At 38.0% G+C, this 23,704-nt stretch overlaps 1 protein-coding gene across 1 annotated transcript in view; it reads right to left on the bottom strand.

Moving 5' to 3' along the window:
- The window catches only part of LOC139742538 (protein-tyrosine sulfotransferase 1-like), a 148,490-nt gene that overhangs the window by 40,161 nt on the left and 84,625 nt on the right, over positions 1-23,704 (bottom strand). The window lies entirely within an intron of this gene.

Raw genomic sequence — 23,704 nt, 5'->3', positions numbered from 1 at the left:
TGTTCTGAATCATCTTTAAAGGGACTGTACAGTTTTTGTTGAGACCTAATTTCATGTTTCTAACAACTTTTGGTTAGATAATGAGAAACCTCTTATGAAATATGAAAGAGCATGAAATTCTACGAGGAATTCAACGTTTATTTGATGAAAATCAGTTTTGAAATGGCTGAGACATCAAAAAAAGAGCGAGTCAAATAAAGTGTGGGACCCACACTTTACTACGATCGCTTTCTTTTACTTTGTTTTTGGATGTTTCAGTCATTCCAAACCCGATTTTCATCAAATAAACTTTGAATTCCTCTTAAAATGGCATGTTCTGTACTTTATCAGAAGTGATTTCTTGGTATGTCGCAAAAAGTTAAAAGCCCAATTCTCATCTCCACCAATACTGTACCATCCCTTTAAGCTGGGACTACAGTACTTTCTTCATATTGTACTATGCAAGGCATTCCATGTGAAGCCACATCTGATCCTGATTGATCTAACATCAATCATACAGAAATTAAAAAAAAAAAAACTCTATTAAGCTGAAGTAACATGAGTGGTCATCTACAGCAAACAGTCATTAAATGGTATACATTACAAGTGGAAATAGTACACAAATTACTTCATGTGCCCATCGAATCTAGAGCTGTAATACATTCAGACATTCTCGCAAGGGACTCTCTTCAAATCTAGAAAATACTCTACGAGGATAAATGGTTGTTGTTTTTGCCTCATTGAATTGGCTGCCTATTTGTTTGTTTGTTTTTTTCAGTATATGCAATGGCTTTAATCAGCAGGGATATACTGTAAAACCAGAAATTTTTGTGTGCATGAAATTTTGCAATGAGCCAAGATTCACAAAATGAAAATGCTTGCAAAAGTTCTCGTCTATATGATGCACTAAATGCCAGTGACAATTCACAAAACTTTCGTGTCAGGAAAAAGCCTGTCGGCTCCAATTAGTGAAAATTTCAGGTCGCATACATTCCAGGATTCACAGTACCTTTGGCCAGTCTTACACTGTAGGGACATACTTTCCTGACCCCTGTGACTAAGACCTCTGATCTTTAAACACGGTGTCTGACAAATTCTGCATTTCAACCTGCATTTCAACCTGCATTTAGACCTGCAAAATTTATCCTGCATTTAAACCTGCATTTAAACCTGCATTCAAACCTGCATTCAAACCTGCATTTAGACCTGCATTTAAACCTGCATTTACACCTGCATTTAAACCTGCATTTAGACCTGCATCGGCAGTGTACTGCTGGGTATGGAGGAAGTGGGAGAGTGATTGATGCTGCCATGAATACATTACATGCGTACTTATCAATTTAGGCCAAAGTGTGTCAATACTCGATGATGAGTGCGGGCTAAGTTTACATTTGCTTCCTCTGTAAATTGCAGAGTATCCCATTAGGCTTTGCCTGATATATCAAGTACATCTCTTGAACCAAGGACATCACTACAGCGCAAATCACAGTTTTAACAACAAAATTGCAAGTGTTTAAACACAAATTCTACAACACACACACACACACACATTCACTCCTAATGGTAAGAAAAAATACCAATTTGCACAATGCCTGTTGCCAATTCACCACACTTGCCTCCCTTTGATTTGCTATAATACAGGACAATAAAACATCAAACCGAATGTCTTTCAGTCCACGCATCATTTAAGCATTCCACAGCTCTCCACAAACAAATAAGTGGTCTTGTCCTTTCCTGCGGCAATCCTTTGACTGTTGACAATTCGGGCGAGATGATCCCCCCTTCTAATCGTCCTTACTCTTGATTGCCCAGTTCAGGTGCACTTTGAAAATACCAAACTCGGCATCATGAGTTGTGATTGCTTTGCCAAGGTGGACAATTACGAGCTCCCCATCATGTCGAGAGCAATGACTCGAGGCGTACATGTTTATAGACGAGAGCCCCCCGCCCACTGGAAGGACATGGATGAGGAAAACAGCACACTACCTCGATATTGTCGCAGATATTAAAGCCACGTAAAAAAACTACAATTACTGGTAGTGCAGTGGCTACAACGGAGAATATGATATTCATTCAGACATCCAACATCTCAGCTGTCTCTTTTCCACGCTTCAGTGTCTTTAAACATTTTCAAAAACGACACTTTTTCATTTTACCTTTTTTTTTTCTGAAGCATAATGTCATGATGTTCTTTCAAATCAAAATATTTTTCTTTTCTGATCACGTTTGATTCAATCCAATTTCAATTTCAGTTCAATCATGCTTAATAACCTGTACATGAATTTTTTTTAAAGAAGAACAATTATTGAAGAAACTAATTCATGATTTGAGTCCTTTCTCTGGTTAGATACTATGTACACATCTAAAGGGGAACCATTCTTTTCTTTGCCTATTATTACCAACTTGCAATTTAAGGACACACTTACGTGTTTGCAGAGTGTGGTTTGAACAAGAATAGACCGGCACAGTGAATGAAAAAAACAAAACAACTGTTTGTTTTTCCCTTTGCCCTGTATAATTCTAAGAAAATGAAGCCTCACAGTTTATTTGTTGAAGTTGTCCCTCGATGACATCTTCTCTCTGGGCTTTTCTCTTTCGTTGATGTTTTTGTTGTTGTAAAACAAAAACAAAAAACGAGATGGAGCCAGAATAGACTGGAGCTTTGAGGATTGACAAAACAAAACCCCAAATCTGGCCAAGGATTGAATCAATCCCAAACCGCAAAAGGACTGAAACTCTCATCATCCCGCAGCTCTGGAGTGTGTTTCAGGGGACTCGAGGAAGCAGGGGACTCGACGATGATGATGCTCATGGGAAGCTCAAAGAAAATCTCTTGTCTCACTCCTCTACTCGCACTTCTACATCCTGCTAGCTCTTCTCACTTTGGGGGCTTTATTCTTCCCATTTCAGCAGAACACATATACTCATATAAAATATTATATATATATATATATATATATATATATATATATATATATATATATATATATATATATATATATATGACATACAGTGTATGATGAAAGAGAAAATGGTGCATAGCTTGGAATTATTATTCCTCTTACTGTTCCTCCTTTTTTGGGGAAAATATGGGCTTCAATTTATTTCAAGTCAAATAATTCTATTTCTACCTGAAGTAATCCAAGGTAATACACACAATGCTCATGTAAACAAAGAATTTCAATTAAAATCACAAACATTTCAATAACACACAGAACAATCATAACAATTTTGTCTTTATATTTTGATTTTTTTCACACAAAGCAAATGAAATCAAAAATGGAGCCAACTAAAGAAGAATGAACCAATTCATACGATCTTGCCAGCAAGAATCATTTCCCACCACTGACACTTTCTCTAATAAGCTAAATCTATGTGCATCTTTACTCTCAGCGGTATACTATAGGCTACTGAAGCCTTTCATAACTGATATAGGGTGTAAATGAATGTATGTATATCCTCTATAGAGAAAAAGAAGGCCCCCACCTGCATCGGAAGATATGGGAAAACTTCAGTAGCAGCTATACATCGAAATGCGTGCCTCTGGGGTTACAATTTCTCGAGACGGAAGGATGGTATTTGAATGAAGAATTGTCTGCTGTCACACTAAAACTCACGCCACCTGTCTTTTGCTAATGCATTTTTGCTCTTCACCTCCCTGCAGAATCGCAGGTGCGTGACAAAGCCTTATGGGGGGATTTCCCCACGAAAGCAGCGTGGAAATGAGACAAGACATCCGCTGAGATGGAATGCTGTAAACTGCAAACAAGTTCACTTCCCGTTATCACGGGTCTCTAGGAAAAATAAAAATCTAAGTGTTAAAGGCAAAACAGAGTTCTCAGAAGGGCTCAAAATTCATCTTCCACCACTTGGAAATCGCTTGCAATACATGGAAAGGGTCTACCAAGAAACTTACCTGGCTGACGTGATTTGCCAGGATGATGAGTTGTTTTAGGGTGTTTTGAGATCAAGGGTGTAAAATACTTTCAATTGTATGGATACAACTTTTTGTGCCTTCCCCTCCCCATTAAGCATTGCGGGTTGGTAGAATGTCACATAGTGATCAATCATGCCCTAGCAATTGTATTTTGCGAGAAGTTCCATGCGATTCACTCTACAGCGAAAGATTCATGAGTACTGCTGTTCCTGATTTGTTGATTATCAATAATCGATTATAAAAAAATTACATAGCAATCATGATTTGGGTATCATGCTCTGAGACTGTCTCACTTCCGGCAAATCTTATTGCTTAATATTTCACATTTTCATCAACACCCAAATAAAATTGTGTTAATACAGCATTATTTCACACATTCCTTTCACATATAATGCAGGGCTCAACCTTAACTTTTTCATCTGGTGGTACGTTCGGGTCACTTAAATCTTTTAATCTGAAGTTTTGGTGGCCCAAAAAAGATAAGTAATAGTTCAAAACAATCCATTTCTAATCTTAGTTGCCAAATTGGGCCACCAAAGATAAATTTGGTGGCCTGACACCAATTTTAAGCGGCCCCGGGCCATCGGGCTACTGCTAATGTCGGGTCCTGAGTGTACATCATAGAGCAAAAATTGACTGTTCTGTATAGGCATATGACATCTATGTCTTCACTTTCATGACCTGTTACATTTGTTACACAAGTGTACATATGCTACTCTTCGATTTTGTCTCACTCGTAGCCAGGGGAGCATTTTACATGTGTTGAAATATGAAACCACCTTGATCACTCATATTCTGCATACTTCACTGGTGCTGGTGCTGCTGGTGCTGCCATGACTGTATACTGCAAATCACGAATATCAGTGGTAGATCGGGGGGGGGGGGGGGGGAGCGTACTGGGTGCCCCCTTTATTTATTCTCTTTTTTTTTTAGCAAAAGAAACGTAAATTATTTGTTTAATATTAGCTGATTGTAGTGGCACAAGAAAATTGCGTTGAAGCTTTTTTTGTTTTTGTTTGTTTGCTCGTCAGCCGATGAAACCCGGTTGTCAGCTGATTAAACCCAAAAGTGCCACCACAAATATATTTCTACGCCCTCCCCCCCCCCCCCCTTTTATGGAATTCCAGGATCACGCAACTGAATATGCCTCCTTTCTGCTTACTAACTTCAATACACAATATACAATGACATTTTTAGCCATGACATTTGTAGGCAACAATATGTATTACTGCCGATTTCAGGAAACGGCCTACTGCCCCTGCCATATATGCCAGCCTGATTACTTCGTAAAGATATAGTTTGCTCAACGAAGGAAGCCACATGAACTAGATCTGTCCCTATTGAGTATGCTTACTTACGCTGACATAAGCGTGACATTTGTGTGCAACAAATACGAACCATGTCTGGTTTGACATACAACCAATCGCTCCGTCCAATTTCATCATTTTGTGAAGGATGTTGTATACTGAGATGGAGGAGCTGCCTGAACTAAATATACGAACGCATATATCAGATGGAACATAAAACCTGAAAGAACAGGTCGATATGTGATAAACTATACTCCCTGCTCCCCAACAGGTTTCAAAAGAGATCACATGCTTAAGAATATTGATCTCGAGGTTGCTGGCCTTGAGATACATCAGCTTCAAACATCGCTCAAATTTTGCCACTTTTTTTCTTTTATAAACTATACAAGAATGAATATCGGGAATGCATTTTTCTGCAGTAGAAAATGACACAGCTTTTAAAAGGTCTATAAAACTACATGCCCTGTGTGTGCTCGAGATTTAAACCACACAAAATCCAGGATGTAACGGTCAGAATGCAATGAAGGAAACGAAAGACACCGGGGCATGGTTGGTAGCCTGTCACATACAATAAGGCAACTGACAGTCTTCCGTCTTTTTGTCAGTCTACAGAGACAATAAGTGAACAACTTTGATGCAGAGCAGCTCCGACTGCTGAGCAAACCTGCTGTGAGATTTTGTCAAATATTGAGACTGCCTGCAAAAAGGACCTAAACCACAAATAATATGAAAACTGCTTGACTGAAAGCCTCAAGGTGTCAAAGCAGGAAATACTTTTGATATGAAAAGAAGCAGGACAGATTCTCACACATATTGTCATTGTCAACATCAATGCCACACAAGTCACAGATAAAGGATACTTGAAAGAAAAAAACACACCTTTTTTTCCATATCGAATATTTTATGAATGACTTTTGATATTTTATATGGCATAAGAATGCTGCTCCTACAACTGACCTTCATTTAAAGCTCCATTTTATATAATGTTTGAGCCTTTTGAAATAGTAGTGTTGTCTTTACAATACAAGCATATATGCATATAAAATGCATGTGTGTGTGTATGTGTGAGTGTGAGTGTCTGTATGCGTACAATGGTCAAACACTAGGACAAATAGCATCTCAATGGAGTTTTTGTAATTTGAATCAAATTGTACTACTGCTAAATCTGAATAGAGGACAAAAACACAAAAACCTATGAGGAAACATCTGATCCCTTTCATCCTTCCATCTCCCCCTGTCTCTCCCCACACACATCTAATACACCAAGATCAACTGAGGATTCCAGGTGATCATTACGAGGAATAAAGAGTGATCCTACCCAGAGACAAAGACTAAAATAAACAGAAAAATATGGCGGGAAATATCAGAGGAATCAGGCTGCCATAAACTGCCTTGTCGGGGTATCATTCAAGATGCAAAGACAGCGAGATGTAATCTTTCAAGTGTCTTTATAAAGCCTGCATGCCGCATCCTATAATGCCTCATCACTCTCGCCCACAAAGATCTCTCTCACACACACACACACACACACGCATACACCTCCGCAAACCAAATTCCATGTATTTGAGATAGTTTATAGATAACTGCATAACAGTAAAGTGATATAATGCTTTTCTTTTTTCTCTTTTTTTAAAGGCATGCGCGTTGTCACACAGCTAGTGCCAGCAAATGACTTGACAGCAACATGCGGATGCCATCAAAGGTTTAGACATGATCATGAGATAAAAATGGCACCTAACCTCACCAAGCATGCTTTGGCTAGAAGACCTTATAAGAGACTGAAGGATATGGGATGTAATATAGCTTGGGAGCGTGGGCACATTGGCAAAACAAATAATTTGCTGATCAAAAATAATACCAAAAAAAAAAAAAAAAATAGACAGACTTCGCATTTACATTACCAAGCTGGCGCGGTCTTGATGCCATAATGTTTGCTTTGCATTTTCAAGACATTTCATATTCATCAAAGCCAAGTTTTATATTAGAATGCTTTGAAGGCTGCACAAAAAATCCAGTATTCGGTAAAATAATTGATATATTCTGACTGCATTTTAAGTAACTATCCCAAAATATTTCCGAACCATCACTTTCACTTGTTGGTTCACATAAACAGGCGTATTTATCCTGGATGACAATGCTTACGGCGCAATGAGTGTTGATGGAGAATGTTTTCCACGCTTTACACCATCATCACATGAGTGCAGTGAAATGCAGCGAGTTCACATGATAAATGGAGCAGAGGAGAGGCAGGCAAATCATTTATGAGCATTTATGAGCATTTAAATATCGGTAAATCATTTTAAGATGCACAATTCACACTCTGGAATGTTTGTCTCAACCCTATGCCTACGGGCGTCCCCGGAGTGATATTCATATTTTGTTTTTTGCACGTACGCGTGATGTATGTTTCACGCAGGCACGCAGCATGCACTATGTTGGTGTCCTGTGGGCATGCAGCGCGAGCTGTGTATATTGATGCTCTAGGTTTTTGTGAAATCACTTGCACACATGCCAGCTGGTTGCAGTTGGGCCTAGTCGTGCCACAGGGGTCAGAGGTCGATCCAGCGAATTTCTTGAGTGTTTACCCTTACGGTGTGTCTTAACCCAGATCTATTCTCTAACCCAAGCAAATTGCGTTATGGCTAGCATTACACTGTTAGCCTTCAAAGTCAAATGTTCACAAATGGGACAGCATGTGACAAAATATTCAAACAGAACGAGACTTCCCCCGACACAGTTTCTGATGATTAAGCATATAGATAACCGCCAGATAATCGTCCAATATCTAGCACTTCTGGGGAAAATGAACCTTTGTTTTCCCTTTAACTTATTACAACTAGAGGGAGTTTAATATCATTTTGCGATCATTCAATCAGCACCTCTAGATTTTAGTGTATATTTTGTACAGGATAAAAATAAAATGGATATGGTTTTATTGAATGAAGATGACTTGACTGGTTCATTACCTAAGTCCCTACAACAAAACAAAAAACAACAACAAACAAACAAATTTTCATAGATATAAATGTACAGTATGTCCCAAAAAAAAAATTACAATCAGATTTTCGAATTGATAACACCCAATATGATTGACCTGTCTAAATGCTACTTCAGGGTCTTAAAATATAACATCTTAGCTCTATTTTGCAGAAAACCCCATTCAATTTGGTTAAGCAGTCACAGAGAAATGTAGATTGTTGTAAAGCATATGTCATGAGTCTGATTATTCCAATTTTAGCACTTCGATGCTCTTGTGTGTGAATACAATAGACAGAACTTGGAGGGAAGAGATTCCTGATAATCTCTACAAAATTCCTCATTTCTCTTTGACCACTGAAGCAAATCAAAAGGGGTTTTCTGTAAGATATGGGTAATGAGTAATAGTTTCATACCTTGAATTTGTAATTAGATTGATTCACTATTTTTAAAGATATCATTGCGGAGGGTACCATTGTAATTTTTTTGGGGGGGACATACTGTATTAGTAAACCCCACCCACTCTAACACCCTGAGGGCTTCTTTGTATCCAATGTTTAACAATCTTGAGTAATTTGACAGCCAGTCAATTGACTGGGATGCCTTGGCTTCTCTCGCAATCACTGTATGTGCCCTTTAAGTACATGACCCTTCATTTACATATTTAAGAAGTTCATTGATCTTTCCCACTTACCAAGGATTGACCTTTAACCCTCTCTTTCCCAGTTTATTGAAAGCCATTTTATCACATGATATAATCACTAGACTAAACAAATGGAAATTGAGGTCAAACAATGACATTCTGACTAAATTTTTGATGGTCTTCAACTTTGACCTGTGAGCTTTTACCACCATCAGTTCAGACAACTAAATGATTACAACCCAATCATCTGTACTATGACATGATACAACTAGTACTATTGGACATTCCCAGTTGAAATAATACTGGGAATGACTTGGGTTTCTTGTAAAAGTACACTGACCTTTGACCTTCTACCCTATTATGTCAAGTAAAAGTACAGTGACCTCTGACTTTTACCTCTATCATGTCATGTAAATATCCATTACTTATTTCTCACCTTCTTACCAAATTATACATCTACTGAACATTTCTATGTGAAGTCACTACTGAAACTTGCCAATTTCAGCCGAAGTTCAGCATCTTTGACTTTTGACCTTGATGGCTATCGCCCGAAGACCATTCAGTGCATCTACCCCATCTTGTAGCAGATGTGGGCTAGGTGCCACATAATGCTTCTGGCACCCAATGGGATAAACATACAAGAAATATCATATATACCAAAACATTCCAGGGAGTCTTAACTTGGGTGATGGAATTTGTGAGTAAAACAATTTTCTTTCGGTGACAGCTACAGGCAACTACGGATCTATCTACAGAATTATTAATAGTTTATGTGTGTGTGTGTGTGTGTGCATATATATATATATATATATATATATATATATATATATACAAATATAAACATATATAAATAGATAGATAGATAGATAGATAATATAGATATAGATATATATACACTTTAACGCAGACAATATTTTGCTACAATGATTATACAATACTCTACTCATAGGGACATGCCAGAGCTGAAATAATTCCAGTACCTTCATGTATAGTTGTGCAGCTGAAAAAAGGAATTAATGAATTTGTAATATTGTCCTGACCTTTAGCAAGCAGTGAGCTCATAACTTGCTATGATCTGTGCATGGTCCTTTTTCATGATGTGTGTTGAATTCTTAACAGGATCATGCTACCAACATAAGAAGTTTGAATGTACATTGTCAACCTGCAACCCATGCACACACAAACACACATGAAATACTTGGCTTCAGTGTAATCATATACCACTAAATACATACTTAATTGGCACATTACACGAAGGTCATCGACGTACAGATTGAAGTACCAGTGATTAGAAGCAAAAATACTTTGCTCTAGGTGTTAATGACTTTGCCCTTGGTTTTAAGCTGTACAAGAGAGCTGCCTCGAGAGTAATCTAAATAGGAAACCAACTAATGCTTGTTCAGATAGGTTTTTACGAAATAAATTTCTATACTAAACATATCATGGGATTTGGCTCATAAGACCTGGTAAAATTTCAAATGAATAGATAAATCAAAGTGTTCAGCACAAATGTATAAGACTATAATAGATAGGCATATGAAAAAAAAAATGATAACATTATACATGTTCTTTCTTCTACATCAAAGCGTTTTATCCAAATTACTGGAGGGTACCATTAGCACCACATATTATGTGAGAATACTCTCAGAGTTGGGACTGGTAAAACAATTTTGTGAGCAGTTGAATTTGTGATCATGAATAATTTCGACGGAATGAGTGTGAGCACTTTGCAAGAGAACAACAAAATACTTCCTATCTTGGATGTGAAATACAACACATTTTGCATTACGGGCATCAACATTTTTGCAAATTCATTACTGAGTAAATATTGGTTGACTTGAAAAAGCTGTGAAAATAAAAATACCCCAAAATAAACCACGTATATCATTTAAAAATAAGGTAAATTCATCACAACTGATGCCTAGAAAAGGTGCACTGCAAAAAATGCGGTGTTAAAAGTGTAACACCAACCGGGTGTCAAACTGTGGGTGTTAAATTTGGTGTTAAATTGACACAATTTGACACCCTTCGGTGTTAATTTAACACCAACATTCCCTCATTCATTGGGTGTTAGATTTTCGGTGTTAAAATGACACCCAAGTGGTGTTACAGTTATGTCATGAAAAGGGGGTTTTCACTAATAACACCGTATCGGTGTTAGTTGTCCACCAGAGAAGATCACGTGTTCGCAGTCCGATGATCTCATTGGTTCACATGCCAATGCCTGAAATTTGTTGCTGTGGCGCGGAGTCGTCAACGTCTGTCATCGCGATAGTCAGGTTTTCGATGTCGTCTGGGGCTAAAAATGACATTGAATCTATGATGGTGACTTTGCTAAGTCTGTCAGCAGGGATAAGTATCTTTTAAGGTAATTATTTCCTGTACCAGTTATTTTCTATCATAAACGATGTGCATGATTTTCACGGATTTCATCGCATATTATAGACAACTTTGTCTTTGCACGCACATAATACTATAGTATACTATGTAGCGCAGCATACTAAGTAGCCTATAGTGTTTGCCATACATAATAGGCCATAACACCAACGCGCTGACAGCGGTGCATTGAGTCCGAATTTCGCTGAGGGTTCCTTTGTCCAATAATTGCATTTTAAAAATATCATCAAATTTTAAATATAAAAGGTTCCGTGGCATTTTGTATTGTTATTGATGTAGTTTTCTTACCTCTGAGGCTCTGGTGCGGATCTTTGTTAGCGCGCAAATCATTTGTAACCAATGAACCCGACCCGCTACTGACGTGCACGAAGACGAAGTTCGAACAATGTTTGTGTGTACATGTTCGTAGGTTTGTACATGTTCGTAGGTATACTGGTAGGCCCCTAGGCCTACTATATTTTTTGTAGGGCCTACTGTAACTGTTCTAGGTCCAAACTGTTAGGTTTAAATTAGTACTAGGTACTACATGTAGTAACAAATATCGCTCTAAAAAGAGCGTAAATACCCGATTAAAGGGGCTGGGTGGGGGGTTCTCCCGACCCGATTTTTGTTTATCACAACAGGTTACGTGATGTTTTCAGTAGCTACACGTAGGAACGTAGGGGCCTACATTTGTATATAGGACGCTAGTGTTTGCGCGTGGATCTTACGTTAGAATCTACTAACTAGTTTCTAATATGAGTACTACTATTTATGAGTTTGCTAACCGCTTACAAATTTACATTATACTTAGTATAAGAATATGCTCTTATAAAGTTGATGACGTCACATGCATGTAAAACCGTATTTCCACCGAGTCCATGTTAAGACAGTGCACTAGATCTAATTGTAAAGGTGCGAGTTCAAGGGTAGCGAGAAAGAGAATCACAGCCCCTATTAATAACTGGCAGTTGTTCTCTGTCTGAGAACTGATCCTAAATTTCACAAATGAGTCAAAATGGAATACATGTATCATCGCTTTTTTCATGATTCAGGTGAGGGAATATACGTCTACTTTGATGGTAGTATAAATTTGTTGAAATAATCTCTTGAAAAAAAAATCCCTTCTGGAATATGCCTCTTCCCCATACTTATGTTATTGCCACACTTAATGATATTGGCAATAGTGCACTTGAGAATCTTGAAAATGACAGAATTGCAAAAAGACCTTTTATTATCTATCTAAAAAACCTTGAAAATGAGAGTAGATCAATTGCAAAATGGCATTTGATTTTTCCATTTCTCCTCAAATAATATTTGCATAAATGTACACTGCATAAAGATGATGAATACCTGGAAGCAGGATATTATTGCCCCCCCCCCCCCCCCCCCCCCCCGTGGCTAATTAAAACGAACTTGAAATTATGAGCATATCTCAAGTACACTGTAGGTATATATAATAGAATCATCGACTGAATTAATCTGAAGCCACCTGAACAAAACCCTTTGTTTTCTGCAGTTCTGATCAAATCTTTCATGCACACAAGATAATTCTGTTTCATGCACTTGTATACAGTAAATACACTAGTGCAGTTATGTAGATGTTCAGTACTTTGACTCCTAAGCCTGTGCATCACACCTTGCGCACCAGTTTGACAGTTTGCGGACTTGTAGCCACTTGATAATTATGTATGTTCATGGTCCTTACACTTGCAGGTTAAACAGTACTTCTCACTCCTTCTCCCAGGCAACGATGCCAAGCTTTTTTGAGCAGTGGCCAGTTTTTGGTGGAAGGTCTTGTCAAGCTAGCAAGAGGAAAGCCTTCAGAAACCACAGTCAAGCTGTTGAGTTTGCTGGGAGAACACATGCGGAAAACTGATGTGGATTCATGAGACTTGGAGCAATCATCAAATAGTGTACCCCCAGACGTGGTAGCAGTCAGGGTATGCACAATACTATAGGTTTTGAAAGCCCCTTTTTTATGTTCTAGATGTCTATCCATCCAATATCGTTTCTTGTGTATCATGCCGCAAGTTGAAAACAATCATCTGTGAATGAAACTTGGTAAGGCTATGTAAATCCAGGGGGCGTTCCACAAAACTTGTCATTGGTGACAACTGTTATAAGTAGCTGAAATCTTTGCATCTGACAATACATTTTATCAAACGTTTCCCTGGAGTCGATGAGGGTCATGAGGTCAATAATCAAGGGTCTGGAGCCCTTCATTATGAAAAAAAAAAATGCAGGAAATATCTTGTGACTTTGATTTTTCACAAGGCAGTTGAATGGATTTCACCAAACTCAATTGTAATATAAAAGTTCACAGTCACAAATCAATATGTAATGTAATTTTGTTATTTTGGAGATGCTGATGAAATAAAGAAGAGTTTTTTTTTCGTTTTTTTTTAATAGAAGCCACACAACAACCCATGGGTTCATCCTACATGAAGGATCATATGTTTTACTTAATGCTCCCTGATTATGCAGTGCAATTCACTGATAATTTCTGTTGATACTGTACCTGGATACTTTGTTAATGAGTCGTAGAATATATTGTATATAAAATGCATTTTCTACAACACAGCATAGAATGTAAGTAACCTGCAAATCCTTCTTGTACTCTATCTGCTTCCACCTCTGAACCAGGGCGCAAGGATTGTGCAAGATTTCTGTGGCTTTGGCTATAGACTACCTTATCCGATTTCAAAAGGTAAGTCTACATGACTATAAGGTTTGTTCAAATATGATGCGACAAACCCCCTGACATTTTTAGTGTTCAGATATGGTGCGCCGAACCACGCCACTTTCATTATGTTAATGAATGCACATGACTCAAAAAAAAAATAAGATAAAGATAAACTCATGACATTGTATCTTCACTTACTTTTGAGCTTGATTGCACCATAACTTCTTGCCACTGTGTGGCAAAATATATTCCTCTTGCCTCAGTGTTTTTGTTTTGTTTTGTTGCATTTTGATCTGTTTATTTGTTTGTTTTTTACCATCTCATATCGCATTGATTTGTGCACTAAAATGTTGCCGGAGTTTGTCTCATCATATCTGAACAAGCCTTTATGAGTCATTTTGGACAGGCAATTAGAACTCACAGTACTTTGGTATTCTGAAAAAGAAATTGATTTTTATGAGTTTAATTGATTTTGCATTTTCTACTTTCTATGATCTGTTTTTGTATTAGAAAAGAAATCAGAGGTCAAGGTAAATTTTCTGGGTTTTTTTGTGTTGTTGGACTATGTAATTTGTTAAGATCACTTGCTTTTCAATGTTTCACAGGTTAACTTTTTTTTTTATGTTAATATTTTTGCGCACTTGCCTTTGTCAGGGTTATGTCCTGATGTCGACGAGAACTTTACTCGTGAATGCTTCAAAGTCGATCCTTGAACTTTAAAGATTGTCTTCCCCATATGTAGGCTAAAATTTTGAAGTTGCTTTTTGATCAGTCACGAATAAGAGAAAAGTGATAAATTTCAAAGCTTCTTTAAGAAAAAATAGGTATAAGTGAGTTTTAATTGTGAAATTATAGTGATCTTTAAGTAAAATGGAATAAGATCCATTTATTATCCTCTGCCAAGAAGTGGTGCCTGAATTGTTATGGTTTTGAGTAGTCCATCCCTCCGTGTGTGTGATAGCTTGAAATCTGTTCAAATAATCATAAATGTGAATAAAATGTGTTAAGCCTATGTATGACTGAGTCTATCAAATTGCATTATGGAATCGAAATAAAGGTCACAGTCAAATTTGTCTAGTTTTTATTTGTAATAGATTCATACAAGGTCTGTTTGTTTTTCATTGTTTCCTTACATTTTCAGCCTGATGCTAGTCTTGATCACCACTTGAAGAGGGAAAGCAGAAGAAGATGCAGCTCTTGATGCAGCTTGCTTGCTTGAAGATCAGAAGATGCAGCTTGCTTGACAGAGGACGTCAGAAGGATAACATACATGTGTACCAATATTACTTCATTGTTGACCACTTGGCACTACCCTGCCCTGGTGATATCATTCAGAGTGCCTTCGACACATTGTTCAAAGCACATTAAATATGTGTTTTGTCTACGGTATGCAAAACCTCTCATCAACCTTTGGACATTTGGAATTACCCCGAGTTTGTGAACCGAGATCTAAACTTTCAAATAGATAATGAAGTGATGCATTCTTTAGGAGTTCCCACTGAAACTGCTTTTTTTTCCACTGTTTGCCATACGAACATGGACTGAGTGAGGGACAAACAATAAATTGCGCCCAGGGGGCCTGTGTACGGACATAATTTGATTCGTTCAATGGTTTTAGAAGACACTTGAAGAATCATCATTGTGACAATGAAACTGTGAAGATACTCCAAGTCCAGTTCTATGGAGGAACCGAGATAGAGACTGATGATATACAGTTGATGAAGCAGTACTCTTCATTAGTCGATGACAGTTTTTGATGAGGAGGTGATTACCTTTAGTCCAGGGGACATTGAACAACGACCTTGTAATTTTTACATGTCCTAGTTTACATGTGTCAGTATGGAGTAATGCATTACCATGGTAACATCAAATTTTCATAAAGATTACAAATACAGAATGTGGATCAAGCTACTCAGTTTTAAATCAATTCTGTTGAAATTCGATTGTCCAGAAATCTGTTGCCATGGCAATTGCAGTTTTTAAACTAATCATACAAAATTGTGTGGATCACGTTGCTCTCTAGTTTCTTTTTTTAGCATTTAAATTTGAATTTGATACATATGGTCACTATGATAATTTGTTATCTTGCAAGACACTTTTTGTGGGGGTCATAAATCTGTTTCCATGGCAACAGCATCTTCATACAAATCATCCACAAGTATGATGTGGATTCAGCTAACTTCCTCAGATTTTGAGCATTTGACTTTAAATTTGGCACCTGTGACCACTGTATTATGTACCTGTGCAAATTTTATTTTTCGTCATTGTCAAATAGTATGTTGTCAAGTTAATGGTATTTTGTAATGAGAATCGTATAAACTACAAGTGGATTGAGCTTACTCTCTCAATTTTTAGCAATAACCTTGAGATATGACACCTATATATTGTGACAAGATAAATTCTAGATGTGCAAAACACTTTTCTCGTCAATGTTAAACAATGCGTTGCCATGCTAACTTATTTTTTTTTTAATACAAAGCAATCGAAGATATTGTGATTGACTCATAACTCCCTCATGTTTTAGGCATTTGACTTGAAATTTGGCACGTGACCACTGTAGTGCGCTAATGTGCAAATGTCATCTTTTGTATCGGTCAAAGAAAGTGTTATCATGGCAGTGACATTTTCAAATTAAAAACTTACACAACAGTTGATTATGCAATCTCCCTCAGTTTCTGAGCATCTGGCCTGAAATATTGCACAGAGTGCTAATGTAATGGCAACCATCTTTTAAAATGAAAATCAAACAAAAAATACTGTGAATTGGGTGAGCTCCCTCAATTTTCTAGCATTTGACTTGAGGTTTCGCTTATGTAACCAGTGTAATCTTAAAATGAGTCGCACACTGATCTCACTGTTGAGTAATCTTGCTATGGTAACAACTTTTGTTACATTGTACTTTTTTTTTCAACAAAAGGCATACAAGAATATCGTGAATTGAGCTAACTCTCTAAGTTTTAGGTGGGGGTATCAATTACATCCAGTTCGAGTTGAAAATATTGGCCCAAGAAGGCCTTATGTGTGTCATTTGAATATTTAAATGATCCGAATTTCACATGCTTGTATCGTCACTTGCAATAGCATTGATCAAAAGAAAGAGTATATATTTTTTTTATGTTAACATTTTACAACCAGACTGGATGATCTATGTTGAATATTTGAATTATACAGCTGAGTAGGCAATTCAATTTGAACATTTGAATGATAGAGCCAAGAAGATATAATACTAGTATCAATTTCATTTGAAAATTCAACTTGATAGTGCCAAGAAGGCCAAAGGTATTCAGAGTGAGTATTTAAATTTGATATTTTAGCCTACAATAGCCATAATGTATCTCATTTGCATAGATAATCAAAGAACCAACTGAAAGGGTCAAAGGTATTCCATTTTGATACTTATATTGTAGAGATGAGGCTTTCATTACATGTAATAGAATTATTGTGTTTTGTTGTGACAGACAGAATTTATTAAATATTTTGATCAACCTAGTAGCACGTGACTGTCTTTCACCTACTTACATTACTGTGTTATTTTGTGCGATTGAATGTGGAGAGTATGAAATGATGTCGAGGTATCGACACTTCAAATTGTTAATAAGTTGGCATCACTTGGAATTTATTTCTCACTCTGAAGCGTTGAATCAACACTTCTGTGGTGTCAAATAAACACCAAATTATGCAAACTTATAACACTTTGAAGTGTTAGAATAACACCATGACAGGTGTTGGGGTATAGATTCTAACAACAAATAGTGTTGAAGTTACACCGTCATTGGTGTTAAAGGGTGTCAAAAGAACACCAAAGTGGTGTCAACCTATCAATAATCTAAGCAACACCAAAGCTGGTGTTGGTATATTTTAACACCACGGGTGTTGAACTTACACCATAACTGGTGTTGGGATGTCAAATGAACACCATTATGGTGTCAACTTCTTAACACTCTCTTAAGTGTTGAAAAAACACCGAGGCTGGTGTTGGTATATTTTTACACCCTTTAACACCCATGGGTGTTGGATATTTTAACACCAGAGACGGTGTTACTTCAACACCAGATGGTGTGGTCCTTTATTGAAGTTCGGCCGGTGTTAGATTCAACACCAGTGGTGTTAAATCTAACACCACTGTTTTTGCAGTGTGACTTGGAAATATCTTCTTGTTAATGTAGGTACAGCTTTAGTATCTTTCCTGCAAATGCTAGTCAATTTGCACCTAACTTGCGGTGTAAGCCAATTATGGTTGAATAACTGGGCCCGTGAGATGGAAATGGTTTTTTATTATGACTTTATGAGCACACTATGATATCACCCCTCTCCCAATGAAACAGACCCTTTCCAAGTTATCATCTCTACGTCGGGTTTTGCAGACAGCGCGCTTCAGGTTGATGAAGATTGTCTCTCAATCTACAATTTGACTGCCATCATGGTGTCTGCTTCTCCATTATATTCTCCATAAACGTCTTTTTCTCTTAATCTCTCTCAATATGTTGCAGCTCTTTGCCTCTTTCACAATGCTTTCTTCATTCATCCTGTCACTTACTTTCCTAATTTTCAGACCCTCTTTGCATCCATCAATTCAATCCAAATGTTTAACTACGTTTCCCCTCAAATGAATTGAATGTATAAACTGCCATTTTTTGGCTGATTTGCGATGCTGCCCACATCATTAAGAGATGCATTATTTGCATCAAGGAAGATCTCGGGTTTGGAGTGGAGTTGATATTTTAGAGTTCAGTATGAGCCACAAGCCAACTCTGCTAACAGTGAGGTAATGATGACGCACTCTACTACAGCATGACACCGTTAACCAGCCCAGTCCTGATGTAACAGATCACTTGACAATACCATCATCCACTCAAGGGGATACACCCATTGTGCAGACGGGGCCAGTCATCTTGAGATTTGAGATCTTGCAGCGTCTTGTGCAAGCAGCAACTTTAAAGGGATCATATAGTTTTGGTTGAGACCTAACTTCAGGTTTCTAGCATTTCTTCATTGAGATAATGAGAAACATCTTCCGAAATGTGAAAAAGCATGTAATTCCAAGAGGGATTCAACATTTGATGAAAACTGCTTTTGAAAAGGCTGAGATATCCAAAAAAGAGCAATCCAAATAAAAGGTGGGACCCACCTTCTATTACGATCGCTTTGTTTTACTTTGTTTTTGGATGTCCCAGCCATTCCAAAACCGATTTTCATCAAATAAACTTTGAATTCCTCTTAGAACAGCATGCTCTGTACTATTTCAAAGTGGTTTCTTGGTATCTCGCAAGAAGTCAAAAGCCCAATCCCAAATCTCCACCAATACCATACCATCTCTTTAACACTAGAGCATGAGAAGACCTCTTCCCCCCTCCCTCATACACTCACCACCCCCTCCCTACTCCTCCACTTCCCTCACCCCATCCTAATCCCATTGACAAAGTGTATGCCAGCTCACTAAATGGCAGTCGATAATCCACCCACAAAATTATGGAGAGAGCTACATTACCGCCGGACGACTAATCGACTCATCATATCTCGCTGCCAGACGGATCACTAGATAGCTCGGCAGATGAGGCGATTACAGCCCAGTTTGCACAGGTAGTATGGAACAGCAAGAACATACTGCCAGGCAGGCTTCTAAGCTTAACAATATACAAAAACCAAACTATTATGTATATGAAAAACCTTTGATGATAAACCTGTATGAGTTTCTAGAGTACTGAGGGAATTAGGTATCTTGACACGCATCCAGAGATTGTAAACTTATTTCAACATTATGATATTAATACAGCTGTTTGATTTCAAATAGATTTAAGTATTGATCAACTTCTCGAGAGGCTACTAGTGGCTTGAAAACAATTGTAGCATTAAGTAGTTTTGATGCTACATCAAAGAATTATTTCATGTAATTCTTGCTTGAAAAGGAAGTGTTTATCATTTTTTGAAATCTCTTGTTCAAAATCTTGCCAAAATTGACTTAAATCACCTTATTAAAACAGGCCCAGCATATACAAATACAATATCTATCTAATAGCACTTACAATACAAATTTGTTTGTGCTAAAGTGCAGGACTGTGTGCGAAATGTAAAGCAAATGAAGTTACTGACTTCTGGCCAGAATACACAAGATATAAGTAGAGCTCTACATGTCTATGATCTTCCACATAAATCTCAAATAACTGAAGCGTTTCCATTTTGACAAAGATGGTTACCAACAATGACATACTCATTGAATAAGTCATAGCTTCACACTACTTTAAATCACCTTCACTTCTGATTGACACCCCCCCCCCCCCCCTTTGTTGGATGCTCTACTTCTTGGGTTAGGGGTGGCATGGAAACAGATCATGCTTCTCCCCTTCACAGGCAGCTCCGAGTCCCCCATGATCCAGCCCATGAATAAGACATGGCGGAGACAGTACTGTTCACACTGAGCTATCTTGATGCATATATTTTTTAAAAAAAACACTGTTTGCATACCTGCAAACAATAATATCCACTAGATGGGAATATATGGGGGGAGCGAAACCCAAATTAATAGGTCCATGGGAATGTTTTTATAGTCTACTGACTTTAAACTTTCTTTCCTTGAGCTTAATACGCTCAAACACAAGCTTTCTTGCTGTGGGCAGGCTGGATTATGAACGAAATTATCAATGATTTCATGGTACAGCTGGATGCCAAATGGGCACTCAAGAAAGTCCAGCTAATGTATCACTTGAAATCATTCTGAACACAAATACTTACATTACATGCACACAAGATTATCACTGCAGGTGTCATTTTGAAAGAAATGTTTGAACCATTTGCCATCTTTGATCTTCTTGGTGGTTGTGACTCACACAGGCTATTTTTTTTTGATAAATAATCCCATCAAATAACTCAAAGAACATGTGTATGCATGAATGGTCATTACATGCAGCGCAATAAACATCCAAATTTTAGTACTTGGTGATCCCAGCAGATGAAAGAGAGCCTTACGCAAATGAGTAGTCTTGGTCGAAGGAGCAATATCTCCTGCATCGAACAGTGATTTTTTTAATCAATGACGAGGTACCCGTGTGAACACGCCAAAAATGCAGCAGCTAGCAGGGGGAGTGCGGGGGAGTGAACAAGAGCAGTCACAATCAACAGGTTTACAACTGCTGGGAGGGGGAGGGGGTTGCAGGAGAAAGCGGGAATGAACAGACTAATCGTCGTTCAATCTCTCCGACTATTGGATTTCAGGCTCAGTACTGGGCACCATTCCTCACGACAACCTTAAAAAGGGTCTGGGGAAAGATTTCTGTCTACGAGCATTGGTCAAATCCTAAATAATATCGCCCAAAATGGGAGATTTTATTGAATAATGCATGGCCTGCTCGCTGCAGAACTATAGATCAGCAACTTGCCTCCGTAGACTAGAGTTACAGGAAGCCGGCCTGTGCAGCCGTGCTGAGATTACAAGGGTTACATGCAGCTTGATTTGGAAGTGGAGCCAAGAGAATCAAAAGACCACCATTTATTGTGCAATTTGATGCGGTGCAAACAGTCTCAAGTGCCCAGTCTGTGCATTCGTATAACTCTAGTTGGCAGCTCTGTCTTCCCATGGGGTGCCGATCCAAAACAGCTACAACCACGTTTTCCTGGTCCCCCTTGGTGTGCACTTTAAACATGCATGAAAATAGGAATGAAGTATATGCTCTCTTTCTCTCTCCCTCTTTTTCCCCTCTCAATTTCATATACAATACACACACATATGATAAGTTTGGTTGCAAAACAGATTAAGTGCCATTTTTAAAAAGTAAGTCCATCATCAGATAGAGCAAAGTAAACTCTACTCTTTCTTAGTGATACCTCACTTGTTACATAACAAGGAATATTCTTGAAGTTTTACACGATTAGGAATATATCATATTTTCTTATTGTTTCATCTGTTTTTTAACTTATTTATTGCAAACATCTCAAATCAACAAGAATGGAGTTAACTCATTTTGCGGTCAAACTCGTCATATTTTATAATTGTTCCTTATGATAATCGTGCCTTCCTTCTCTATCACAAAAAAAAAAGTCCTTTTAACCTAAAACTGAGGATGAGTCCCAAGTATACTCAGGCAGGTATCTATGGGAAATGTGTGTTGTAGCAAAATCAAACCGTCCTCAACGGGTTAAAGATGATCTGTAATGAATCACCTGCCTTGAATGGCAAGATCACCAGCAAATCCAATGGGGCTTGTCAGATGATAAGACAGCCATAACTACAGCAGCAACAATACGGGCTGTCATATGATATATACAGCCACAACCACAGCAACAACAGACTGCATGTCCTCCGTCATCTTTCCATATATCCAGACGCCTCGGCCATTACAGGAAACCCGACCCACCAGCTGTCAGAAATGCTTTGAAATGCTGACAGTTTGCTGAAAGATGCAAATCTGACCAGTAAAAGAGCAACAACAACAACAGCAGCACCAACTATCCAACAGAGTGGCTATAGACTGCATAGGATCTGAACCTTGTTCCCAGCATCCTTCTTCTATTTTCTCTCTTCTCTTTTTTTAAAATCTCATCTCCTTTTCTGAAACAAAGGTAAATGTATCTCTCAGAAGTGGAGTCCTGGGCACTCCACATTTCAGTAAAGGTCAAGTGAGGCATTAAATCCTGTGAAAAAAAGATCATGGATGAATATGAAGGAGAGGGGGTCAAGTAGAAGGCACACAATGATCCACCTTGCCTCACCTTGTACATGCCCATGGTCAAGATTCTCCAACAGTCACACACACACACACACACACACACACACACACACACACACACACACAATGCATGTACAACACAAACACATACTCTACAGATACATTACATATATGATACAACACTAACACTACACAGACACATACACCCACAAAAGAAAAACTGCACGGTCAAATGCGCAATGCACGTACATGCATAATTATATGTAGAAAAAAAAAATGGCTGAATTTTGAGAGGTCGGTGCGATTCACACAAGAGTAAAGAGAAGAAAATAAAAGGAAAATTGTCAAGAGAATTATTAAACACGTAGAACCTAGTCTATGAATGAATTGGTGAATATGTAGCCTGAGTGAGCCTTTTAACATTGTTCTGCAGCATCAAAGACCAAGATAATCTCAAAACACTGAAAAGTCGAAATGCAATGCTGCAGAAAGTTAATGCCATCCAATCTTTGATGATGGCATTACTTGCATCTCTGATCGGAAGTGCAGCTATGCATTTTGCCAGTTTCAGCTGGTTTACCTCTGCATTGCATGGAACTAAGCAAAATAATGACAGTGAATATGGCAAAATCTTGCTGCTTTTTCATTTTTTGTTCAAGAAACACGCCATTAAAGAGCAGGTGGCTGCTGCCTTGGTATAATTACAGGCTTCCATTGCAGGATGGCCACCCATCGATGGCACAATGCAAAGTAGGTAGAGTTTCCCCTCGTGCCGCCATTCCTATAAAAGTGTGTATACTTCAAGTCTTGTCCACATCAATAATCCTATGCCACTTTATGCAGCAAGGCTGGTTCCATGACCACACACACAGACATATGCAGACATTCCAATCTATATAGTGAGCAGTGCTTTTTATCTAAGGGTAAAATATAGTTTCCATGCACCTGGAGAATCTGTCAATTTTTTACTCTACAACGGACATATATGAATAAGGAATGTTTGAAATAACGCTGTGATAATACAATTTCAGTTCGGTAACTACAAAAATGTGAAATATTAGCCAAAAAGGTACACCAATCAGTACTGCAATCTGAGGACATATCCAATTGTGGTTGCTAAGTAATGTATTTTTTATCGAA

Source organism: Diadema antillarum, unplaced genomic scaffold (assembly GCF_040938485.1).
Source record: "Diadema antillarum isolate AM-2024a unplaced genomic scaffold, OU_Dant_1.0 scf00000032, whole genome shotgun sequence".
NCBI lineage: Eukaryota > Metazoa > Echinodermata > Echinoidea > Diadematoida > Diadematidae > Diadema > Diadema antillarum.
Note: the sequence above shows the minus strand (reverse complement) of the source record. Positions and strands in the feature narration are given on the sequence as shown.